Source organism: Megalopta genalis, chromosome 4, assembly GCF_051020955.1.
Source record: "Megalopta genalis isolate 19385.01 chromosome 4, iyMegGena1_principal, whole genome shotgun sequence".
In the NCBI taxonomy this organism is placed as follows: domain Eukaryota; kingdom Metazoa; phylum Arthropoda; class Insecta; order Hymenoptera; family Halictidae; genus Megalopta; species Megalopta genalis.
This window is the reverse complement of record NC_135016.1, coordinates 28,534,861-28,557,424: the sequence shown is the minus strand read 5'-3', so window position 1 is coordinate 28,557,424 and position 22,564 is coordinate 28,534,861. Positions and strand designations below refer to the sequence as shown.

At 42.4% G+C, this 22,564-nt stretch overlaps 1 long non-coding RNA gene across 1 annotated transcript in view; it reads left to right on the top strand.

Moving 5' to 3' along the window:
- The window catches only part of LOC143259332 (uncharacterized), a 280,884-nt gene extending 258,959 nt beyond the window's left edge, over positions 1-21,925 (top strand). The window contains exon 4 of the long non-coding RNA XR_013033137.1: positions 21,793-21,925. This is a non-coding gene — a long non-coding RNA (uncharacterized LOC143259332). The remainder of the gene's footprint in view (positions 1-21,792) is intronic.
- The last annotated feature ends 639 nt before the right edge of the window (positions 21,926-22,564 follow it).

Sequence of the window (22,564 nt, the reverse complement as noted above, 5' to 3'; positions counted from 1 at the left end):
CCCCGAACGAGAGCCGACTATTTAACCGGTCTACGCCGCGCCGGTAAAACGCCCAAATGAGATTCCGCGGCTTTTTCCCCGCCGCGCGTGTTTCCACCCTTTCCTCTTGTTACTACGACTGCCAATCTTTTCGACACGGCTCGAACTCCGCTGAAGCTAAGTTTTCCTTTTATTTATTTAGTTATTTATTTATAAACGGATTAACCCTTTGCGGACGAAGCCGCTCGACGGGTATTGCGTCGCTGTGAACGACAGGTATTGGATACAAAATAAAAATGTTATAAGATATAATTATATTATTATAAGATTATAAATATGTGGAAAACTTTGTGCTGGTTTCTCTGGTAGTAACACAGAAAGACTGACTCGTCGAACTGAAATTCGTTCTGAACCTACGGTTAAATTAATAAATTTATATTAATAATTAACACTATGCCGTCCGCAGATCTTAGATATGATTCTTTTGTTCGACGCCGGCATAATAGCTTGGAAATTTTAGATTTAAAACAAAATTTCGAAGATGGCGGTAATATAAATTCCTAAAATTAAGATAAGTCATCCAAGAATTTTCGTACTTAATTCTTAGTTAAATAAGCACAATGCTGTAGTTAGTTTGCTGCCTTTTAACACCCAAGAAATATAGTTGAAATGTTATTTCAGTTTTTTCAAATGGCACCAAAGTGGTACCACCGGCATACAACAGATAGTTTTTGCATGGCACCAGCGTGGTGCCACCGGACGGCATAGTGTTAATAAATTAATAAAAAAGAAAACCGTAAAAAGACTTGTGCGGCTATTTGCCGACACTCGTCCGCAACGGTAAAAAGACTTGGGCGGCTATTTGCTGACACTCGTCCGCAAAGGGTTAAAACCCTTTGGTATAATGATATATAGGTTTTATACACATTTTTTATATGCAGGACGTTGGAATTTCTTGAACACATGCAGGCTACGTTTGACTCACGCTGTCTTTGGATAAGTAGTTACGCGAATTAAATGTAATTCCAACTGTGAGTTGGACTCTGCGTTTTACGATTTGCATACGCTTTACAGTGCAATGTGCATTTAAATGGAGTCAATTCGAAATTTTACCGATCGAATGCATTTTCATGAGGAATCGAGGATATGTTACCGACGATCAATCTTCTTTCTCACCTTCGGCTTTAGCGTGTTAAAATCAACTTCGACCTTCTTATTGGACCCAATTCCAATAGCTAATCATTCGAACAGTCTATTGTAAAATCAGAATTTAGCTGAAACGTTCGTAACTCAGTTTTATTATTAATTAACTGGATGCAGTGCAATTTTTCGAGACTTCGAGGAGTCGATTTCGTTTCTAATATTCAATTTCGAAAACTTCGTTCTTCATGAATATTTCGAACAAACTTCTCTGTTTCCTGTATAAAGTAAAGTGGAGGGTTTCGAAGCTTTAAAAAAATCGATTTCGTTTTGGCCGTTGATTCCGAGAGCCTCGTTCTTCGCGAACATTTTGAACGAACTTCAGCGAAAATGTCTGCGTAATTACGAAAGTTGTAGGTTCGAAAGTTTGATAATACAGGTGAAAATGTGTAGTTGAGGACATCAGGTGAACCACGTTGTACATCGTGAACATCTTTTACAACGGGGAACGGCTGTGGTTTCTCATTAAAAAAAAAGAAAAGAAAAATGAAAGAAAGAAATGAAGCAACGTAGACACCGATTTATGCGTGCCGCAACGCTCGCCGGGGGATTAACGTATTGCCGGCCAATAACCGTAATTTATTTTTCCCTAAATTGTCTTGCTCGTTTAATCCTTTTGCGGCGGAATTAATTCCGTGCGATGATAAAACGGCGCGTTTAAGGACTTCTCATCCCTTTTTTTACGTTGCTTTCTTTTTTCGTTGGCAGTGATTCAAGAGTCCGAGGGGATGCCGTTGTAAATGTTAGCAGTGCGTTGTTGCGGGGGTGGAGTTGGGGGGGCAGGCAAAAATTAATGCGGTCGACTTACGGCGGCTTATAAATTTGTTCAAAGTTATTCTGGTAAAGTGAACAGATAATTTTAGTAAATGCGTGCCGTAAAATCGCCGAGCATAATATTCGTTACTTTCTTTAGCCGGCATGCAGGAAACAAAATTCTCTGCACTCTAAAATTCTTTTACCTCACCTCTGCATTTGTATACGATGGTCATTTCTTCTAATTTTCAAGATACATATGTATGTTCATATTACGTACATATTCCAATTAATTTCGATACTTTTTCTTTTCGTTCTGTTTTTTCCTTTTTTTCTCTTTGTTTGTACTTATGCTATTGCTACATAAAATCTCCCGATATGTTATTACTTCTCCTGTAACAAAGGGTTTTGCTACCTGTATAATAAATCGTTATTATTATTACTATTATAAGATGAATAATTTTTAAATATGACAAGAACGAGGAACTATTGTGACAAAGCAATAGAAATACTTAAATACAAGAGTCTTGATTTTTTAATTCCAATATTCGAAAACACGGAGCATTACACATAGACAAATAGAAAGGCCAATATTTGACGTGCAACAATATCTGAAATTGTCGATGAAAAATCTTAACAGTAAAATCATGAACCTGAACGATCGAACGAGAAAATATTCTCCCGTTCGACGAGTTCGACGGCGTTCGAAACTTCGATTTTTAATGGTCAATGTAAAATCGAACGTCGAGAAGTAAGGTGGCCGCACGATCGGAGGTTAACAGAGTTAACGAACAACTCGGCATCGAATGAAAGTAAAGTCACGAGGGACTTAGTTATCGCTGGGAGCAGCAGGGACGAAAGTTCCGAGAGGAGAGGAGCAAGAGTAAAAGTAAAGAATCGTGCTTGAATAACAAAAACCGACGATAAGAATTATAAAGGTGGCGGACAAAGAGAAGGACGCCGGGAACGGAGGAGAAGGGGGACCGTATATTTTTATTCAACGGGGAATTTACAATTCAAGCGCAAAACGCACAATAGACCGCGATATTACTTTTACCGGCGCGGCGAAGAAAGTTTAACCGGCCCCGATGATTGTACAAAGAGTTCTCCACATACTGCGAGACCTACAGTGCCAAGTTTCGCGAATATGACGCGATTCCTTTTCACCCGTATCCCGTGTCAGTCTCGGCAAGTAATGGACATTATTTGCTACGATACTCTTTCTCCGTCTTCGCAAATAGTAGTGAAACGTTCATTTCAATCGCTTTTCAGCCTTTGAAAGATTGCATACATTTATTATTACCGGCGTGTAAAAATTCGATCCTAATGTTCGCCCGATATATCTTTCTCGTTGGTTTTCTCTTTTTTCTGCCTCCCGTCGATACCATAATTCCCTTTCCACAAATATTATGCTTCTAGTAAAATATCCTTCGCACTTCGATTTTGTATTCGCCGATCGTCGTACGTCTAAAAAAAGAAAAGAGGAACGCAGCCTCGCAGCAACTTATTTTTATTCCATTAAAGCACACATATCGATTCGTTTCCTTAATTCATTTTTCTAGTTTCAGTGATCATTGTCGCTTGTACTCGCGATTTATCAAAGAGAATTGCACCGCAAACGATGTTAACGATCGTCGCATCGATTCCGAACCTTTCGAGTTTCATATTTGCGAAATAATCCCTGCTCGATCCCGACGGATTCCATTTGATTTTTCTTTCATTAGCCGATAAGGCTGCGCGAACCTATCGGCATTTGCCAATTTCGCCTCGCAATTGTCAGCTTCGGAAATACAGGATCGTTCCATGGGATTTCGCTAGCAGCAATTGTGATTATCAGAGTCAGTTACAACAAGGCAGCACCGCCGTGGGCGTTATCATCTGCGAGCTATCAATAATGGAAGAGCTGCTTTACATAGCCAGATCAACGTAGTGACGAAACGAGCAATCGTGCCCACATAAGCCTTCAGATTATCGTTCCAGGTTCCTGGTTCCCTGCTTAGAGAAGGTTATGTACATCGTATCTCGTTAGGCGTAGCAAATCCTTTTGATCTTGCATATGCTGTTAGCGGATCGAATTGTTGCGTGACTCGACGATTTCGACGCCCAAAAAACAAAGGAAATTAGTACACGGAATCCTCTGATCTTACTGCCAAATAATCGCGCGTTACTTTCGTGTTACTTTCGCGTTACTTTCATCGACGCTTTATTTGCCGGCAGTTTCCTAATCGTGTCGTTAAACTCGGAGGCCAACAGCTGAGAATTACAGTAATGTCTCCCTAACTGACGCACAGATTGTGCACAAAAATGAACAATTTCTGGAGAGGAGATGCGATTATTCGAGCTTTACGGTTCGTTTTTATAGTTGTTGACAGTTTGTAACTATAAAAACGAGTCGCAATGCTCGAATAGTCGTATCTCCTCTCCCCAAATTGTCCATTTTCGTGGACAATCCAAGCGTCAATTAGAGAGACATTACTGTATGTCTTAATAAGTCGTGCAAAAACTGTATCGATCTCATCTATAATCCATCAAATTATTTGGATTTATATGATGTAACAAGTTCTTTTGAAACGATTATTTGAAAGAAGATTATCCAGCTTTTCTTGTCACCATTGTTCCGGCATTGGAAAACCTAATAATAAAAGATAAATAAAGTGTTAAAATATCGGTTGATCGTACAAGCTTTTATAGATCCAAATAATATAATGCTGCCTCAGAAAACGATATTGTTGTGCAACTGAAAGCTACGAATAACAGAAAATAATCTTCCGGAAACGTAACCAGACGATAGAACCGATATGAATTAAAAATTTCCTCTCGATGATCGAGAGGAAAGAATAATTTATTTCAGAGTGAAAATTTCGTTTGCGTCTGGCGCAGCACTCGTGCGTCAAGAACCGCGATCAGGTATACCCGGAAAATATGCACGGATCGGTATTCGATTTGAAGAAATTTTAAATAGACTGCTCGGAATTGAAGATCTCTGGGAAGTAATTAGACGATTGAAACGATACCTTCGTCGAGAAATATCGCGAACGTCGTGCCGCAGAAAAATATGCAACGTCGAATCTCGAAGGTTCTTTCCCCGGAAAAAATCTCGACCCGACGATGATTTAATTATTCGGACTTAATTACGTCTGCCTTTCATTAATAACGCTGTCTCGCGGGGGGGATGCATCTTCCCGTGTATCAACCGCATTAAATTCTCAGTTGACGAGGGTCCCCTCTCGGCGTAACGAATGGCCGTCGCATCAAACCGAAATTTCGGCAAACTGACCGTAATGGCCGGCAAATTGGGTATATAAAACGCAGTTTACCATAGCCGCGCATTCCGGTTCGCGTATCTAGATCCGAACAATTCCTGAAGTTTCCGAGTTCGAGGGGGTGGACCGCGTCTGACGAGGGAACTGCTTTAACGAGCGCAGTTCGGTTTTTTCCTTGATTCGATTTGAAAAATGCATCGTTATAGGTCGAGAACGAATTCCATTCTAAGATGCTAATTTAATGGCTGGAACATGTTTTACCCAACGTTCTTTTGCACACGCGATTCCAAAGTTGTAATGTACTGTTAATATTGCAAGATTAAATCAGAACAAATAATTTATCCATACGCAAATGGAAAAGTTGAAATTTGTTGGACCAATTATATTTTTACATCTTGCGTGCCTTGAATCACACTTTTTAAAACATAATACAATATTTTTAAGCTTATTACATAATATTGTTACGTAATAATCAACGTGAAAATATTGAAAAAGAAATATTAATAAATTTGTTTGCCTAACGCCCCTGTCATGCGAGCCTAACACATTATCTGGGTCATACAGACCCAAAACACCGTAACAGGATTAACAGAAAGTTCTCTTCAAGTTTGATAAAAAAAATGATCGGTTGTACGGTGACGCGACGATCGAAGTGCTCGCGACAAGATCACGGAAAAAAACACAAAGGAAACAGAACCGAGTTCGTTCCTTACCGAATCTCGGATGGCAATTTCCCGAAAATTCTGGTCCTCCAGGAAGCTTGATGCATACTTCGCACCGCAAAGGATCGAGCCATCGACCGGTGTCGTAGATTCGCGATAGCCGGTTCCGATGTCGCAGATCGAGGGTATTATCGATCGAACGAGTGAGAATGGCACCGTGAGCGAGCGAGATTCTTATCGCTGGTCCCTGCCACCGCCTGCGGAGAAACGAATATTACTCGTCCGCACGTGTTCGAAGGGCTGCGCCGATATCAGCGGGGCTGGATCCTTAAACAACTCGGTCCCTGTCCACCATGGGGTGTCCGTACCCGGTGCCGTATGGCGGAAGCGTCTGCGGGCCATGGCCACCCCTTTCTCTAGTCTCGAGTCTTGAGCCGGTCCCTTCTCTCTCTCTCTCTCTCTCTCTCTCTCTCTCTCTGTCCCTTTCTCTCAGCCCGAGCAGAAACTTGTTCGTTTCCTCATCCGCATCCGAGCTGATCAGCGACAACTGATAGCCGCGCCTCACGAAAGGGGTTTTAATTCCGAGCTGAGTCAGCCGCACGCATTTGCCCGGAAAGCAATAAAGTTAAGTGTAAACAGCAGCCCTCTCGGCGTGGGACCACCCCTGCCGTTGTCCCCCCGCCCCACCCGGGTGGGGTTACGCCTTTCTCTCATGCCTTGTCGTCTTCGTCTCGTTCGTCGTCTGCTGTCCGTCCGTTCTGGTGTTGTGTGACACGCGTGTCTGGGGGTGTTCATGCGTTAATCGCCGACAACTAGCTAAGGGCGAGCCCGGATTTGCCGGCGACGACCACGGAACTTTCAAGCCCTGCCTCACCCTCGCGCAGAGTGTCCCCAACCTGCCAGGTTCCAGCGAATTCCTTCCTTCTGCATTTTTACATTCGCTACCGAAATTATTGTCGTATTGTAGGATGACTTGTGCGTAAATAACACATTCTTGACATTGAACATTCTTGGTTTAACGCGAGAACTACCTCGGACACATCAACGTGTTCCTCATTAAAAAATTATCGAAATAATTAAGACATTTTCGTGGAGAATTGATTGCATAAATTACATTGTTGGAATAACTACTGTAATAAAAACTGTACAAAATCGAAATAAATCGGATCTTTTCATTCTTGTCGAGCAACGTACATCGGTCAATTTTACTGTACGGTAGGCTTCGTTTTAACGATGAATTCCATTTGTATACAGCATGTCCCAAAAATGTCTCGCAATCCGAAAGTCGCAGGTCCCTCAGGCCATTTGAAGCAACTTTTTCCTTTACAAAAATTTTCTCCGAGGCACCGTTAACGAGTTATTAACGAAAAACAGTGACGAATGAGAGGCGAGCTCGGCTGGCACGTGCGCTGGTTGGCTGGGCCGCCTCGCGTCAGCCGTACTCGATTCTTATTGGTCACTGTTTTTCGTTAATAACTCGTTAACGGTGCCTCGGAGAACATTTTTGTAAAGGAAGAAGTTGCTTCAAATGATCCGAGGAACCCGCCATTTCCGGATTGCGAGACATTTTTAGGACACCCTGTATAGTACACTGCCGATCGGTAGTTAGGATTATAAGTATTCGAATGGTTATTTTTAGTAAATAGTAAGTAAAATAATAGTAAAGTATTATTATTAGTAAAGTAAAATGTTTATTTTTATGCGGAAGATAAGCCTTTCCAACGTTCCTGTTTTTTTCTCTTTGCTTACATTCGATGGCTCCATCAACTGTTTTTGAAAGTTTTAAAAATTCATGCCAATATTTCTATCTAATTAGTTTTTCACAATTTTAAATTGCCAATCGCGGCGGGTTCAAGCTCGTTCGAACGAACGTACATGACCGATCAAAAAAAAAAACCGCATGAAATTCACTGCAACAAGGAGAAAGAACGGAATGAGAGATAGTTATCGTCGAAAACTGTAGTTTTCTCGCAACACAGTTATGCGTCGTTCCACTATAAGAATTTCGTCAATGTGTCTTATTAACAGATGTTGCTCGCGTTGCTTTATAATAATATAATATTCGAGAAACAGAACAATAGATAAATGAAAGGAAAAATATTTTCGTACTCCGTTTCGGCGATATTTGCAATCGTGCTTAAAATCGAATAGAATTAGTAACAAATACTAAGAGAAAATAAAATGGAATTAGTCAGAAATGCCAAGAGAATATCGGAGCGGAGTTAGTAAAAAATAGCGAACGAAAATAGAACGGAGTTAATAATAAACACTAAGAGAAAATCGAATGGAGTTACTAACAAATACTGAGAGAAACTCGAACGGAATTGCTAACAAATACTAAGAGAAAATCGATAGGTATTAGTAACAAAATACTAAGAGAAAATCGATAGGAGTTAGCAACAAATCCAAAGTGAACGCAGTTTCTAATCATCGTCAACAGTGAACAAACGTTTCCCGCGCGTGCAACGCTTCGCGTAGGGGTTGCTTAGGGGAGTTTTCTGCGTCGGGTTCACGGCATCGGCCGGAGAGCGTGGCCGTGTCTTAATACAATATAAACACAGGCCCGGTGGCGCGGAGGCTTGCCATCGAAGCCGAGCTTATCCCTGTTTGTTAGATTCTATTCGATATTTTCGAGGCTGTGAGACGCATACGAAAACACCGGCGGGGAGCTTCCGCGTCCGGGTCCGCGTCCGGGTCCCGTGGATCACTTTCAACGGCAATAACGGACGAAGAAAAACGGGGAACATGCGAGACACATAAATATGGCCCCCGGTTCGGCGGCATTAGGAGCTTATCGTTATTCCGCACACGTTGGCCGTTCGTCGCAGCCCACAGGCACTAACTACTTGCGTTACGAGTCGACCAAGAACCTCCCCCCGTAGATAAACAACACGGGGGAACGGCCACTACCACCGTCGTCGCCCTTCCACAAGGCCTACCTCTCAATGGCTATAAGCATTTCATTTGCATAGAAACGCGACTAACTTTGGCTATTAAACGTTCCGCGCCTTGAGGCTCGCGTCAGCTTTCAATTACCCGAACAGCAAATCCTCGGCGTTCACCCTCTTCCTTCATCGTTAATCCATGAAGCATTGCCGCGGACCAATCTCGACTAGAATGTCTATGGCATTCCGTTACAATGTTCAAACATCGTGGGACGCGGCGGAACGCAGGGCGAAGGAGACCCATTACTGTGCCCTGTTAGCAACATTGAGAAGTTTTCATTGCGAAACGCAACTTTGGCTGTTTAAATAACATTTCTTGAGAACTTAATGGTCGATTTCAAAGTTTCTTTCGACGATAGAAAGTTTCTTCTTTATTTAGAGCAATTTTAATCTCTCCTGTGATTACTTTGCTTTACATCGAATGTACAAATTGTTCTCGAAGTTACGCGTTGCGTTCAGAAGTCACATATTTTTACATTATTCCAGACAGATAGCTCGCAGCTTTCTACTGTCGGTTTACAAAGTACAACGCTGTATGACAATGAGAGGGTGGTTTTTATTTAACGAGGTTGGTTCTCTGCATATAATACAACAATAAGTCATTTAAAAGTTCACAGTAGAGATGACTGCTTTAAGAAAACTTTATATTTACATTTCTCCTCTTCAAAAATATGACTGAGACGATTTGAGATTTGAGGTTATGTAGGTCTATCCTGTGGCAAGCAGCACAGTAACTAACGCATCGAGCGAAAGATACTTTAAGTCACTGTGCACAGTAAACAAGCTACTGGAATTGAAACTAAAAACAAAAGTTCAAATAAACAATCGCTGTGTGGTTTTCACTTAATCTTAATACGTTTTACCAATACAATTAACATTGCGATATCTTACCTACAACGATTTATCTCTCTGAATATTGATCTTCATTCGTCCAGTATTTCCTTTCCTTAATGAAATAACACAAAATAGCCGTTTTTATTTTTCCGCAAATCTAGCGTCAAGGTTATTTTTTTTATTATAGCAAGAGAATCGCTGCGAATTTCTTAAAAAACATTCTCAACACTGCAAAATTCTGCCTCGACCACGAAATGGCAATATCGCAGCGTGCTGAAGAATTTTGGTAGAAGCAGAGCGGCGCAAACCACTCCGCGCTTAGGAGACCCGATGTAAAACACCCTAAACGCAAGCAATCTGGTAGAACGTGTCCTGGAGCCAAGAGACAAATACTCTGGACACCATAGGACAACATAGTTTCCAAGATCGAGCAAAGTACGAGAAAGCTAGAGAGCCTCGGACGGCTTCGACAATGCCGGAAGTCGTTCTGCAGGCCAGCTTGGTCTCAAGAGTTTCAGATGGCTCCGAGGTCCCGGGAGTTTCAGGCCCTTTTGATGTTCCGGCAGTCTTTGAAATTTGAGGAGATTCCGTGGATCAGCGTGAGTTTTAGAAGCCTCCGAATCTTCCAAGACGAAAGAGCATTTGATGCGAATTCTCAGAGCTTCAGGATTTGCCCAAGATAGCAGCGCTCGCAGTTTCGAGGATCTAGAGGCTTGCGAACCGATGTTAGAGCCGAGATTCATAGTTCGAGAGACATCGATCATCTCGTCAATTTGCAAGGATTTTGGCTAGGGAATCTCGAAATTCTCTAGCACCCGTTACGTTCTAGCTATCGAGAACTGTTAATTGCTATTATAATCAGATATTGGGGAAAGACTGTCAAAACCAGAGTATCGATACTTGTGTTGACACGTATAAACAGATTTATAATGATACTTATTAATTAATAAATAAATAAGTATATATAATACTTATTGACAGATGTAGTAGTTTATAGTACTTGTTATTTTTCTTCAATTTACTGTTAATAACGCAATCTAATAATCTGGTTGAGATTATAATAATAGAATTATAGAGATTATAGAGATTATAAGAGATTATAATAATAGAATATATTATAATAATAGAATTTTAAGTTTTGTCTTAGTGCAGCAGAATAATTGAAAATTATATAACGCAATCTAATAATCTGGTTGAGATTACCATATAATAATAGAATTTGAAGTTTTGTCTTAGTGCAGCAGAATAATTGAAAATTCTACTGAAAAAAATAAGGGATCAATGTATTTGAATGATGTTTTTCAGAAGGAACAAAAGGAAAATATATTTATTAACTACAATTTGTGAACACGTCTTCGTTGCGCGACACTCGCACACGTTCTGCTCTTTCTCTCGATTTTCCTTTCATACTCGTTCACATTCTCTATACATATAATACTTACTAAACGTTAATACGCATATAAATAATAAGATAATAACCGTTAGTACATAACAACAAAAATCGCTAACTTATTAAATATTATACTACCACTAGTCGTCTTCCGACCGATAAAGCGTTCATTTAAATAGGTTCAATGCTTCCAACAACTTCCACGATATTTGTGTTCCAAACGAATCGATCGCGATTCCAAATCTTCGAATTTTCTAGTCAGAAAAATTCGAAGCCCACGGTATTATAGCAGTCGAATACCACGCGAGCCGAAACGGCGGCTCCCTTTTCGGCAAGCCCGAACGCCTTCACCTGCCGACGAAATATTTATTCGTCGCAAGTAGCGCGGCGTCTTCTCCAGCTTTAACTACAACAGCCTTCACTATTGTGAATAGCTTCAGTGATGGCTCTTTTCAGGAACTACTTTCCATCATCCCTTATCGCCGGGCGCATCTGTGGCCTCATTTGCAACTATGTATGTATGCGCCGTCCACTTCTTTCTCTTCCATGTTCTCGCCTTATTCGTTTCTTCGGCTTCCTCGACTTCTGGCTCTTTTAATCTCACCGGCTTTTCATACGATGGAAACCGTTTCTTCGCCGACGTTTTCGCATCTTCTATAACTTCTCCTTTTGATGAGACGTTACGTACCCGTTTTGCCCGACCCATTAGCGTAAACTCCTCCCAATACATCGCCGCGGCGGGAAATCCGCCGTGTCCGTGTGAATGCGCTATCGGTTGCAAAATTCCCTGTGTTCCCGCGCCATCTTCTAAATCCGATTTCGCTCTCTCGATTTACGAACACATTACACTCGCCTAAGTAATTACTATTTGTTCATCCTCTTATCGTTCACCGTGTTTACCGAACAGTTCAACGCTATGAAATATGTTGGCGTAGACGCCGTCTTTAGAATGCGACCGAATAATCGGCAGACGCGCGATCTCTGCGAAATTATGCAAGGTCATCGTTGGCTGGTAGCCTGCGACAACCGTTTAGGACAACTTCTGTGGCTCGACGTTCCGACAATTCAGGAGCGGTCGTAGAAAGCAACGTAAGGGCTTAATAAACAATTAAAATAAAGATATGTTACGTAATAAGCCCGTTCGCGTTTTCTTGTAAGAAAATACAGTACCGTGCAATCGTCGACGCGAACGGAATTATAGTACAATTTCAGCGTAATCTGCCCTGTCTTAAAGTGGACACTTCCAGCTTTCATTTAAGCTGAGTTGCATAGAAATAGCTCCACGAGAACATATCTTAAAATTCATCTGAACTATTCGCTTTGAATTCGTCCGACTTTCCTTGCCTTTTCCTAGGTGTCAGAGGTCCGCGAACGGACTTATTGCATAACCTAATATTTTATTTTTTACTTAACATCGAGTCACCGTTATTGATACCAAGTGAATTTGACGTCACGTTATCACTTCTAGCGATATTAACACTAAACCTATCAAGCAGTACTGACATTGCATTGCTTCATAAAAGTGAGCAGATCGAATTCATTTAGATTTCGTAAAGTTTTTATTGTAAAATTTGTCTTCAATAATATAATTTATTCAAGCATTTTTCATGAAATAGACTCTGAAGTTTGCAGAATTCCAAAATAAGGAACCGGTCATTTTGACCGCTCTAGATTTAGTATTAACACGTTGAATGCCACGAGGGTCACCGGTAACCGGCACTTAACCTTTTAAGCACGACGCGCCACTATAGTGGCTTGCTCAAATAGCTCACTCACTCATCGTTTGAACCAAATAATCGTCTTCAATCCGGAAATGGCGGGTTCCTCGGATCATTTGAAGCAACTTCTTCCTTTACAAAAATGTTCTCCGAGGCACCGTTAACGAGTTATTAACGAAAAACAGTGACCAATAAGAATTGACTACGGCTGACGCGAGGTGGCCGAGCCAACGGCGCCAGCGGTCGAGCGGTCGAATCTCAGCTCAGCTGGCGCGAGGCGACCGAGCCAATGAGCGGAACTGGGCTTCGTGCGCTGGTTGACTGGGCCGCCTCGCGTCAGCCGTATTCGATTCTTATTGGTCACTGTTTTTCATTAATAACTCGTTAACGGTGTCTCGGAGAAAATTTTTGTAAAGGAAAAAGTTACTTCAAATGGCCTGAGGAACCCGCCACTTTCAGATTGCGAGACATTTTTGGTACACCCTGTATATATAGACAGAATATACAGTATCAAACTCTGCCGTCCACAGAAATAGCCTCGCGCGCAGAATTCAGTCGTATCTAAAAGGTTAACTTGGCGGTGACGCAATGGGGGCCACCGGTGACCGGTGCGCCCAAATTGATAGAAATATATTAGGTCTACCGGAAAGTTCTGTCCGTTTGAGAAATAATTGATTTTTCATAAATTTAGTAATATTTATTGTACAATATAATTTCCGTCGTTACTTATAACATTTTTCAAAAATATATCTCTCAAATGAACATGTGCATACCATTGAAATTTGCAATGACTTTATCAGACAGAACTTTCCGGTATACCCAATATATAATTTAAAACAAATGTCAACATCTAAAATTTCGTATTATTACCATCGTCAATTCAAACTGTGATCCCCGTCGCAATTCACATGCCAAACATGGTCATACACTGTAACTTATCTATTGCAGATAATATTTCAACATTATATGTATCACGCAAAATAAAATTCATCGTGGCGTCCACGGGCAATTTCTGTAAAACCGGCGTGGCATTCAACGTGTTAGAACAGTGATTACCATTAGCAGGTTAACGTAAAAAAAATCGTCGCTTTAGCACACTTCTATGAAAAGTTTTTCGATTTTGACGGAATCGTCGCTTTGGCACACTTCTATGAAAAGTTTTTCGATTTTGACGGAACCTCGTCGCTTTGGCCCGCCGCGGGTCGTCGCGACGCGTTCCGGGAAGGAGCAAGGTCCGCAGCGTGCGGCGTCGTCGTCGCCGCGAAAAAAAGATCGCGCGATTTACATGCGCAATTTCCGACGTCGGGACGCACGTGCACGGCGTTACGACGCTCGGCTGCACCGGCGTTACGCGTTCAGAAAGTGGTTCGTATTTCCAGCGTAATCGGCCCCGGCCATTTCGCCTCGGCGAGGTTGCAATTGCCGTCTAGCTTTTCCACGCTTTCGCGAGCCGCGCGCGGAGATATAGAGCCCGCTCATTACCATTATTACAGGACGATAACGCCGCATTAATTCCCGCGAAATGATCGGCAATATCGGAGGATGGCGCGGCCGGGCGGGTCGCGCGCGATCTCGCGAATTCTGGAACGTTGAAACGCCCGATCTCTCGTTGTAATGGATTCCAATGGGGTCGCTGGGGCGACGGCGTCGGTTGCGGCTGCGGCTGCGGCGGTGCAAAGGGGTAAGAAGTCGGGGATCGGCCAGCCTGGAAATGACACTGAGAACACTCGAATTTTCGGGCGAAATCACGTCGAGCGAGAACCCTCGGGAACGTCATCTCCTCCTTTTAATTGCGCTCACGAACATGTTCGTTCTTGTCCCGTTAATTAAACTGTACAGAGTTCGACTCGCTCGAGACCTGCCGAAAGGATCCGGGGATGCTGGCAGCTCGAAATACCGAAATGAATTCAACGGGCCTGCTAATGATTCCGAATGCACAGCCCGTTTTTCGAACACTGCTTGGATGAGGATTGATTGCGGGACCATTACGGAAGACTGGGGCAAACTTGACCCACAAAAGTTCGGACGAGGACGTAAAACGCGTTTTCTTCGACATACCGAAGAATAGTAAAACAAATTTAAATTGTAGTCGAATATCTTTATATGATCGCATAGCACCGCATTTGCAAATGACCTTAAAATAGTTTCAAAACTGCGTATAAAGAAACGAAGTAATTCATCTCTTTGCTTCACACATTTGGTGTAAAGAGATTTCACTCTGAGACAGTGGGAGCCTGGAACAGAAACGGAATATAATATTTAACAATTAAACAAATTAATGAATTATATCGAGAAGAAGAAGAAGAAGAAGAAGAAATGTAAAAGTTTTAGATTATGTCACTGCACACTTTATTCAGTTCACGACTAGACAGCGTATCTTTTTGCAAAATAAAAATGTTGTGCCTCGATTACAATAAACAAGGAATAAATAAAAATAATATAATCAAATTGTTGAATTCTTCTAATACGTCACTGTTTTGTATTTCAACTACTCATTTTTGTTATAAATGCATGAAATCGGCACTCTAGTCATAACAATGTCGGCATTCTTTGTTTCTCCTTTGTACAATTCTATAATTGTAATCCTTTCTTTATCGATGTTCCTTTTTAAGCTGAGAGACGTAATAACTAATGTAGTAACTAATAGATGTAAAGAAATCATAAAAAATTTGAGAAACAAAATCGATCTGGACACCGAACATTTGCAGAAAGAAAAGAAGCGTTTTTCATAAAGGGACTGTTGCATCAGTTGCAGCAGGACTTGTTCCGAAATTCTTTCGCGTCTCGAATGCATGGAAATCGTAATCTATTAACGATCGCAATCTACGAAAGAGCAGACAGCGCAGTCTACGAATTTTGAATAACAGTTCATTAGGCAGGATAAATGTTAGTGATAAATCCTAATTACTCCATGATGTAATAATGTACAGCCGCAAGAACGCCATAGTCTGGACGCGATCTACGAGGCTGCAGTTAGCAATTGCATTTCCAGCGTTAAGGAAGCCTCTGCGTTCCAAATTCGCGGCGCCTGTGCGAGCAGACGAATGCGCAATACATATAAAATTTAGGAAATTGCTCAGCAAGTACCTACTCATTAGCGCGCTCTCAGCTCGTGGTTGAACGAGAACCTAATTTCGCAAATGGATATTTTTGGAGATTGTATCGCGAAAACGCGCCATTATAGAAGGAAAGAGTTCTTAATTAATTATCCCTTGCCTGCTGGTGGGATTCATTTAGGATGCACAGTTCGAGGCAAGATAAACGCATTTTCATTTCGAGAGCACAGATTTATCATTCGCTATGATATCAGCTAGTTAGTTGAACGTTAATTAACGCAGCTGCTCTCGGTAAAATGCCGAATGCTGCGCGTAATTAAATGTGAACCGTAGTTGCAACAAATTCGTACAACCGGCGAACAGCAACAATCGATTGAGCGGTACGTGAAAGTTAAGTAGACGCATCGCGCTCGTTCATGTTGAAAGTGTTAAGAATATTAGAGTGGTTTTGAACGCGGCGAATCGGGTGTGCACGTTTTATTTCGTTCAGATTCGGTTACCCTTTAGGGGACAAAGAATTGTGAATCAACCGCGCAGAGACGTGTAGAAGCCCGTAGAAGGTATCACCTGTCTGCAAGACTACAAGTCGTTAAATAGATAGTTTTATTTTTGATATCGCTTTTTAACACGTTGAATGCCACGCCGGTTTTACAGAAATTGTCCGTGGCGCCACGATGAATTTTCTTTTATATGACACATATAATGTTGAAATATTATCTGCAACAGATAAGTTACAGTGTATAACCATGTTTGACATGTTAATTGCTACAGGGGTCACTGTTTGAATTGACGATGGTAATAATACCAAATTTTAGACATTGACATTTATTTTAAATTATATATATTTCTATCAATTTGGGCGCGCCGGTCACCGGTGACCCCCGTGGCATTCAACGTGTTAATCTTGTTTGAAAAAACAAACAAGAAGAAGCAGTTTGTAAGATAGATTATAATTCGAATACAGTGATGTCTCCATAATTGACGCTCAGATTGTGCACAAAAATGGACATTTTTGTGCACAAAATTGTTGCAATTGTTGCACACAATTGTTCCCAAATTGTCCAATTTGGGAAGAGGAGAAAACAAATAAATGAAATTACACACACATTCGAAACTCAATGAAGTATATAGAATATTTTCAATCAGCCTGTACAATGACAAATTAGCAGATAGGATGTTTCAATTATGCACGGCAGTATTTGGCTCAGATAAAAAAGTTACGGGAGTTTTTCATTTTTTTTTGTCACTTAAAGTAATAAGAAAATTAAAAAGAAGCATTTTAGTCATTGTCGAGTCTAAAACCAATTACATTACTAACTGACAGTCAGATTGCACACAAAAATGGACAATTTGGGAAGAAGAGATACGATTATTCGAGCCTTGCAGCTCGTTTTTATAATTGTTGACAATCGACAATCACAAAAAACGAGCCACAAGGCACGAACAATCGTATCTCCTCTTCCAAAATTGTCCATTTTTGTGGACAATCCGAGCGTCAATCAGAGAAACATTACTGTACAAGTGTTTATAATTTTTGTTCGCAACCGCGCGCCTTCAATTAATTATTTAAACAAAAGGAAATATCGTCTACAGCCAGCCGCTGTACGCCGGTCGAAATATTTGCGTTTTATGAATTCTCGAAGGCCGGCTACCAAATCCTCGCAAACGCCAACTTTCCGAATTTCGGCGACCACGCGGTAACTTCTCCGCAGGTCCCAAATGTTTGCGAAATCGACGATGAATACACACGAAATTCGACGTCACGTTATCGAACAGCAAACGAACTGTTCCAGCCGCTCCGGACCCGTGAATATTAACACGAGGTGTTTCTCGGACATCGGGAACACGTCTCGCCATCCCCGCAGTTTTCTCGTCGAAGGAACGAGCCGATACAGAGGCTCGAATCGAGGGTATTCTAGACGCGCCGCAATAACTTACGCACCCTACTTTATAGGCGCGTACGTTCGCCGGCTTTTACATATATCACGTGCTCGAGATTCGATGGGGGATGGAAAAGTCCACTTCGAACTTTCTCGTTTCGCTTCCTTCGCGTCGATTAGGGAGGGTAACTGAGAGATAGTCTTCGCGGTACATTGTTGAATGGAAAGAGCATTTTTCTTTTTTAACACGTCGAGTGTCGAAAATCGACCCCCAGCGTCCCACAAATTCGGAGTAATTGAATTGGCGACGCAGAAACTAGAAAGTGGATATTTATCGTAGTAGATGGTATTCTAATTATTGATAACTGATATTTACTTAGTATTTACAAATTCAAAACGGTGAAAACATTTAGAGAATTTAACGATACTATCGTATTACGTTCAACTCGTTAAAATGATCGAGGCATGAAATAAATGTTCGTTAAGTTCCCGCATATCGCAATCGATGCAGACAACTTTTCTATCGCATAAAGATCCGTGGTCTAATAATTACGTACAAACAAAATTCCCAAACATTACCTACAATTTCTTCGCACGCATTAAAATACGCATTAAAATAGTTGACAATTTTGGTTGGCCCTAATTCAACGGCGCGTGACTGCACCTTCACAGCGGACTAAGGGCATTCGCAGCGAGGTAAGCTTCTCAGGAAGATTTCCGTAATACGGTGAGCAACCTAGAAATGCTTTCGGGATCGACTTCGAATTCGATAAGTGTGCCAGTGCCGGGAAAGCAGAGTATAATGGCAGCGGGCTGCGACCGCCTTGGTGGCCATAGCTCGAATAGGTGGGCCGCGAAGGGGGGCGCGAGGGGGTTGAAACGAGAGCTCGGAACTCTGTCGTCCGGCGAACATGAAAATTGTACAGAGCCATGGCACGACCGCCTTCTTCCAACGCCTTCCCGACCCGACCCGCGTCATCCAGCTCACGTGCGGAGTGCAGAGACCGCGACGTCCTCCGGTCTTTGCAGGGCACAGGCCAGGCTGGAACCGAGGTTTCCTTTAAATATTCATTCCGTGTAGCGGCCCTGCCCTGCCCACTTTAATGTTCTCCCGTTATCCCAGACACTGTTCTGCTTTTTGCATATGAGCCGCGCGCTGCAGTTCTTTTTTCCCCTGTCCTCCCTAACGGCGCCGCTCCGCGCCGGAAGGACCACGAAGAAGAACCAACCGACCGGGCTCGGAGCGGCCGGCTGGACACGAATACCCCCGAGGCACAGATTTAATATTTATTCCTAAGAGAGGACGCCGAACACGCCGCGGAACTTCTGTTCGCCATTATACGCCGCGAGACGATCCTCGACTTTGTGCTCGAGCTTCGCCGTGCCTCGCGACGCGACGTCTCTCTTCCTCGGGGTTCTTCTCTCTGTTACCCTTTGTGCCACTCGATCGGCGATGCAACACCGGAGACGGTGATTTTACATGAAAAGGAGGTCGGGCATGTGGAACACCTTTGTATAATATGTCGGCCTCCGATTCCCGATAACGTCGGTTCCTGGCATCCACTTTTAGACGCCCTCGGCGCTCACGAGAATCCTCGTTTCTCTAATCGAACTGTTACGAGCGGATTGCGTCGATCCGCTCCTGCGAAGTTGCTGAAACGATCGGCGCACAGGGTGTACCTGGTAGTTTCGGTAGAGCCGAAAAAGCAAATGGGCTCGAATTTAGTAAAATCATCTGAGAAAAGTACGAAATAACAACGGATTGATCGGGTATATTTATCTACGTGCGTGTGTACGTATGTTAGCTCTACAGTAATGTCTCCCTAACTGACGCTCAGATTGCGCACAAAAATGGACAATTTGGGAAGAGAAGATACGATTGTGCGAGCCTTGTGACTTGTTTTTTTTTGGTTATCGATTGTCAACAACTATAAAAGCGAGCTGCAAGGCTCTAAAAATCGCGTCTCCTCTTCCCAAATTGTCTATTTTTGTGCACAATCTGAGCGTCAATTAGGAAGACATTACTGTATTTCGAAGCGTCACTCGTTTTTGGAACATATTTCTAACATATTTCTGCATCGAACGAAAATCAGTTCGATGTTATTTCGCATTTCTCTTAGAATTTGTTAACACTAAATCTACCACCGCCGGTCATTTGAGCGGTTTCACATTTTTTATTTCATAATTGTCGAAGTTCAGAAGCCGCTTCTATTCAAAATTGTGGAATGTATGCACGCACTATAATAAAAATTGTGAAAAATTCGAATAAACACTACCTTGTAATTTAGACCTCGGTAGGCTTAATGTTTACATGAAATTTTATTATTATTTTCGCTGAAATATGCCGATACAGTTTCGCCGAAGAAACCTGGGTATCAGATATTCAAGGAACAGGATGTTTTAGAGATAAATCTTATCTCTCAATTATTTAATCACTTACAAGTAGACGGCGGATCTTCATGCACCGATGGAAATGGTCTACCTCGATGTATTCCGTCTTAAATTGAATAAGTCGAATATAATAAAGCTACAACTCGTTGAGAAGACGCGTGAACTGATCTGTCCGATTCCAGCGTTTCATCGGATGATCCTCGAGTCCTAATTCGATTATCAACACCCCTTAATTGCGCTTCTACGACACGGTAGATTGACAGTGATGAATAGTGTTTCAGACATCCGAAGTTCGTAGAATCTGCTCGGAGTTGATCACAGTTGACCAATTCGGCCGACGGCGTACACATTTCGAAGTTAATTAGCGGCATCGCGGAATTAACAAGTACATGACGGTCGATGAACGTAAATTAAACTGGACAGAGTAACCGGACCTTGCAACGCGAACCTTAAACAATACCGAAGCGCACGGTTCGGAAGATGCAACGGGAAACCGTGGATATACAGTCCGCGGATTAACTGCGCCCGCCGCTCGGACACCATGGCGCGCGAATTACTCAACCAGCCAACATAAACACTGACAGATAATGAAACTGGAGAAGCGTCTTTTCAACGCGGACGGGAACGTTTCCCTCCGCCGTAGACCCTCGCGGCGCTAAATTCATCCGCCCCCGCCGGTAGTCGTGTTCAATTTGCGCCCAGGGTAGTCCGGACAATACGAGATCCCGCTCGCAATATACTCCTGCCACATTCCTCTTGCATTCTTAACATCGGGCTGCCATCAATACTTTATTCCTCGATCGCCTCCCCTGCTCCGGACTCCGCTGGTTTCCTGTTTCTCATTGGCTACGGCGCACCTGGGTTACGGTCGCCAACTAGCTTGCGATCTTGATCTTCGACCAGTCGACGCCGTCTCTTAGATGCTGGTCGATAGAAGCCCGTGGTTTTTCATGGTTGCACTGCGACTCAAGATGAGAGGTCTTAGGTTCGCCCTGACAAATTAATGGTTTTATTTAATAAAATATAAACCTGTATTTATTTCGTGATGACAATGCAATATTGCTTTTTCAGTTTGAAATTTGGCCTCTTTGGTTCGCTATTACACACTTTTTTTAGTTACTACTTTTCGCCATCTTACGTCTCTCATTCCAGTTGTATTTTCTTCGCTTTGTAGGTTCTCTCTCTCTTTCTCTCTCTCGTACTAGGGGTCACCGACTTACCCTAATCACAAATGTACCAATATCCTAATACATCCCTAACGCGTTCACTACCCAAGCTGCATTCGACGAAGCGTCATTACCTCGACTTGTGTATCAATTACCTATTTTTTCTGTGTCAGTGAATTCATTTTCGGTATTTTTACATATATCGAAAATATACTCTTTTATTAGAACGCGGGATCTATTGGGACCTCGAAGTTATCCCCTGTCAAATATAAGAAATTTGTTTAATTTGTCACGTACAAATCTGTATAACTTTCGTAATATATTATCGTTAATGACGACTAAAAGATACAGAACTTCTTATTGGGAAAGGATCATCTTTATTGCGCAAAGATATTGAGAAAAAATATGGAACACAATGATCGGGACATCGCGAACTAAACTAACTGAAATATTTATTCAATTTCATTAATTTTTCGTTATTTCTGTGGTCAATAGACCTTCGTAAAGCAATACAAATTGAATAATTATCGATTCGCAAATTTGATTTTTTCATAGAATGTCATTGAATCGAACGGGCCCACTGTGCGCCGGTTTCACGCAGTTCCTCTTTTACCAAACCGGCGACGCGTCGCTCGTTTAAACCAGCTAGCTCCGACGTCGCAATCAACCGTACGTTGACCGTACGCCAGAAAAGGTAACTACGCTGTTGTTGTAAAGCTTACCGATTACTCGTAGCTAGCGCCACCCCCTCGGCGGCCCCCGCGCGGCTGTTAGAAAAGGAGAACCGCCCCGAGCTGCGGTAAATCCTCGGCCGCGATCACGTATCCGCGAACGATCGCGATAAAAGCTGGATTAAAGGTCTTTAACGGCGGCCGGCCGGTCGCTTTAGCCGGGGCTCGAGCAAGAAGAACGCCTCGCGCGATCAGATGAATCGCCTGGAAAAACCTGGCAATTTGATCTGCGTCGTCGCCGCCCGAAATTATTAATTACCCGCCGTGCCGTGCGGCTGACGCGACGGAAATTTATGGGGATGATCCTACGCCGCGCGAATTGCGAGACGCTCCTTGGAATTTAAAGCACGCTGAACGCCGGAGCAATGAATTGTTTCAGAATTTCTGCAGCCTCGTGATTCCTCGAGGAAGAGTTTTTCGAGGGGGAAGTTTGGATCGAAGTTCGAATTTCTAGGAATTTCTAGTAATGGAGTCTATTTTGCAGTCCGATTAATACAAATAATTTAGACAATGCGTAGATGCTGCAATGTAACTTTTATTATGCATGTTTGCAATTTTGGTTAACCTTTGATTATTTTTTGTGGGTAGTAGTTCTC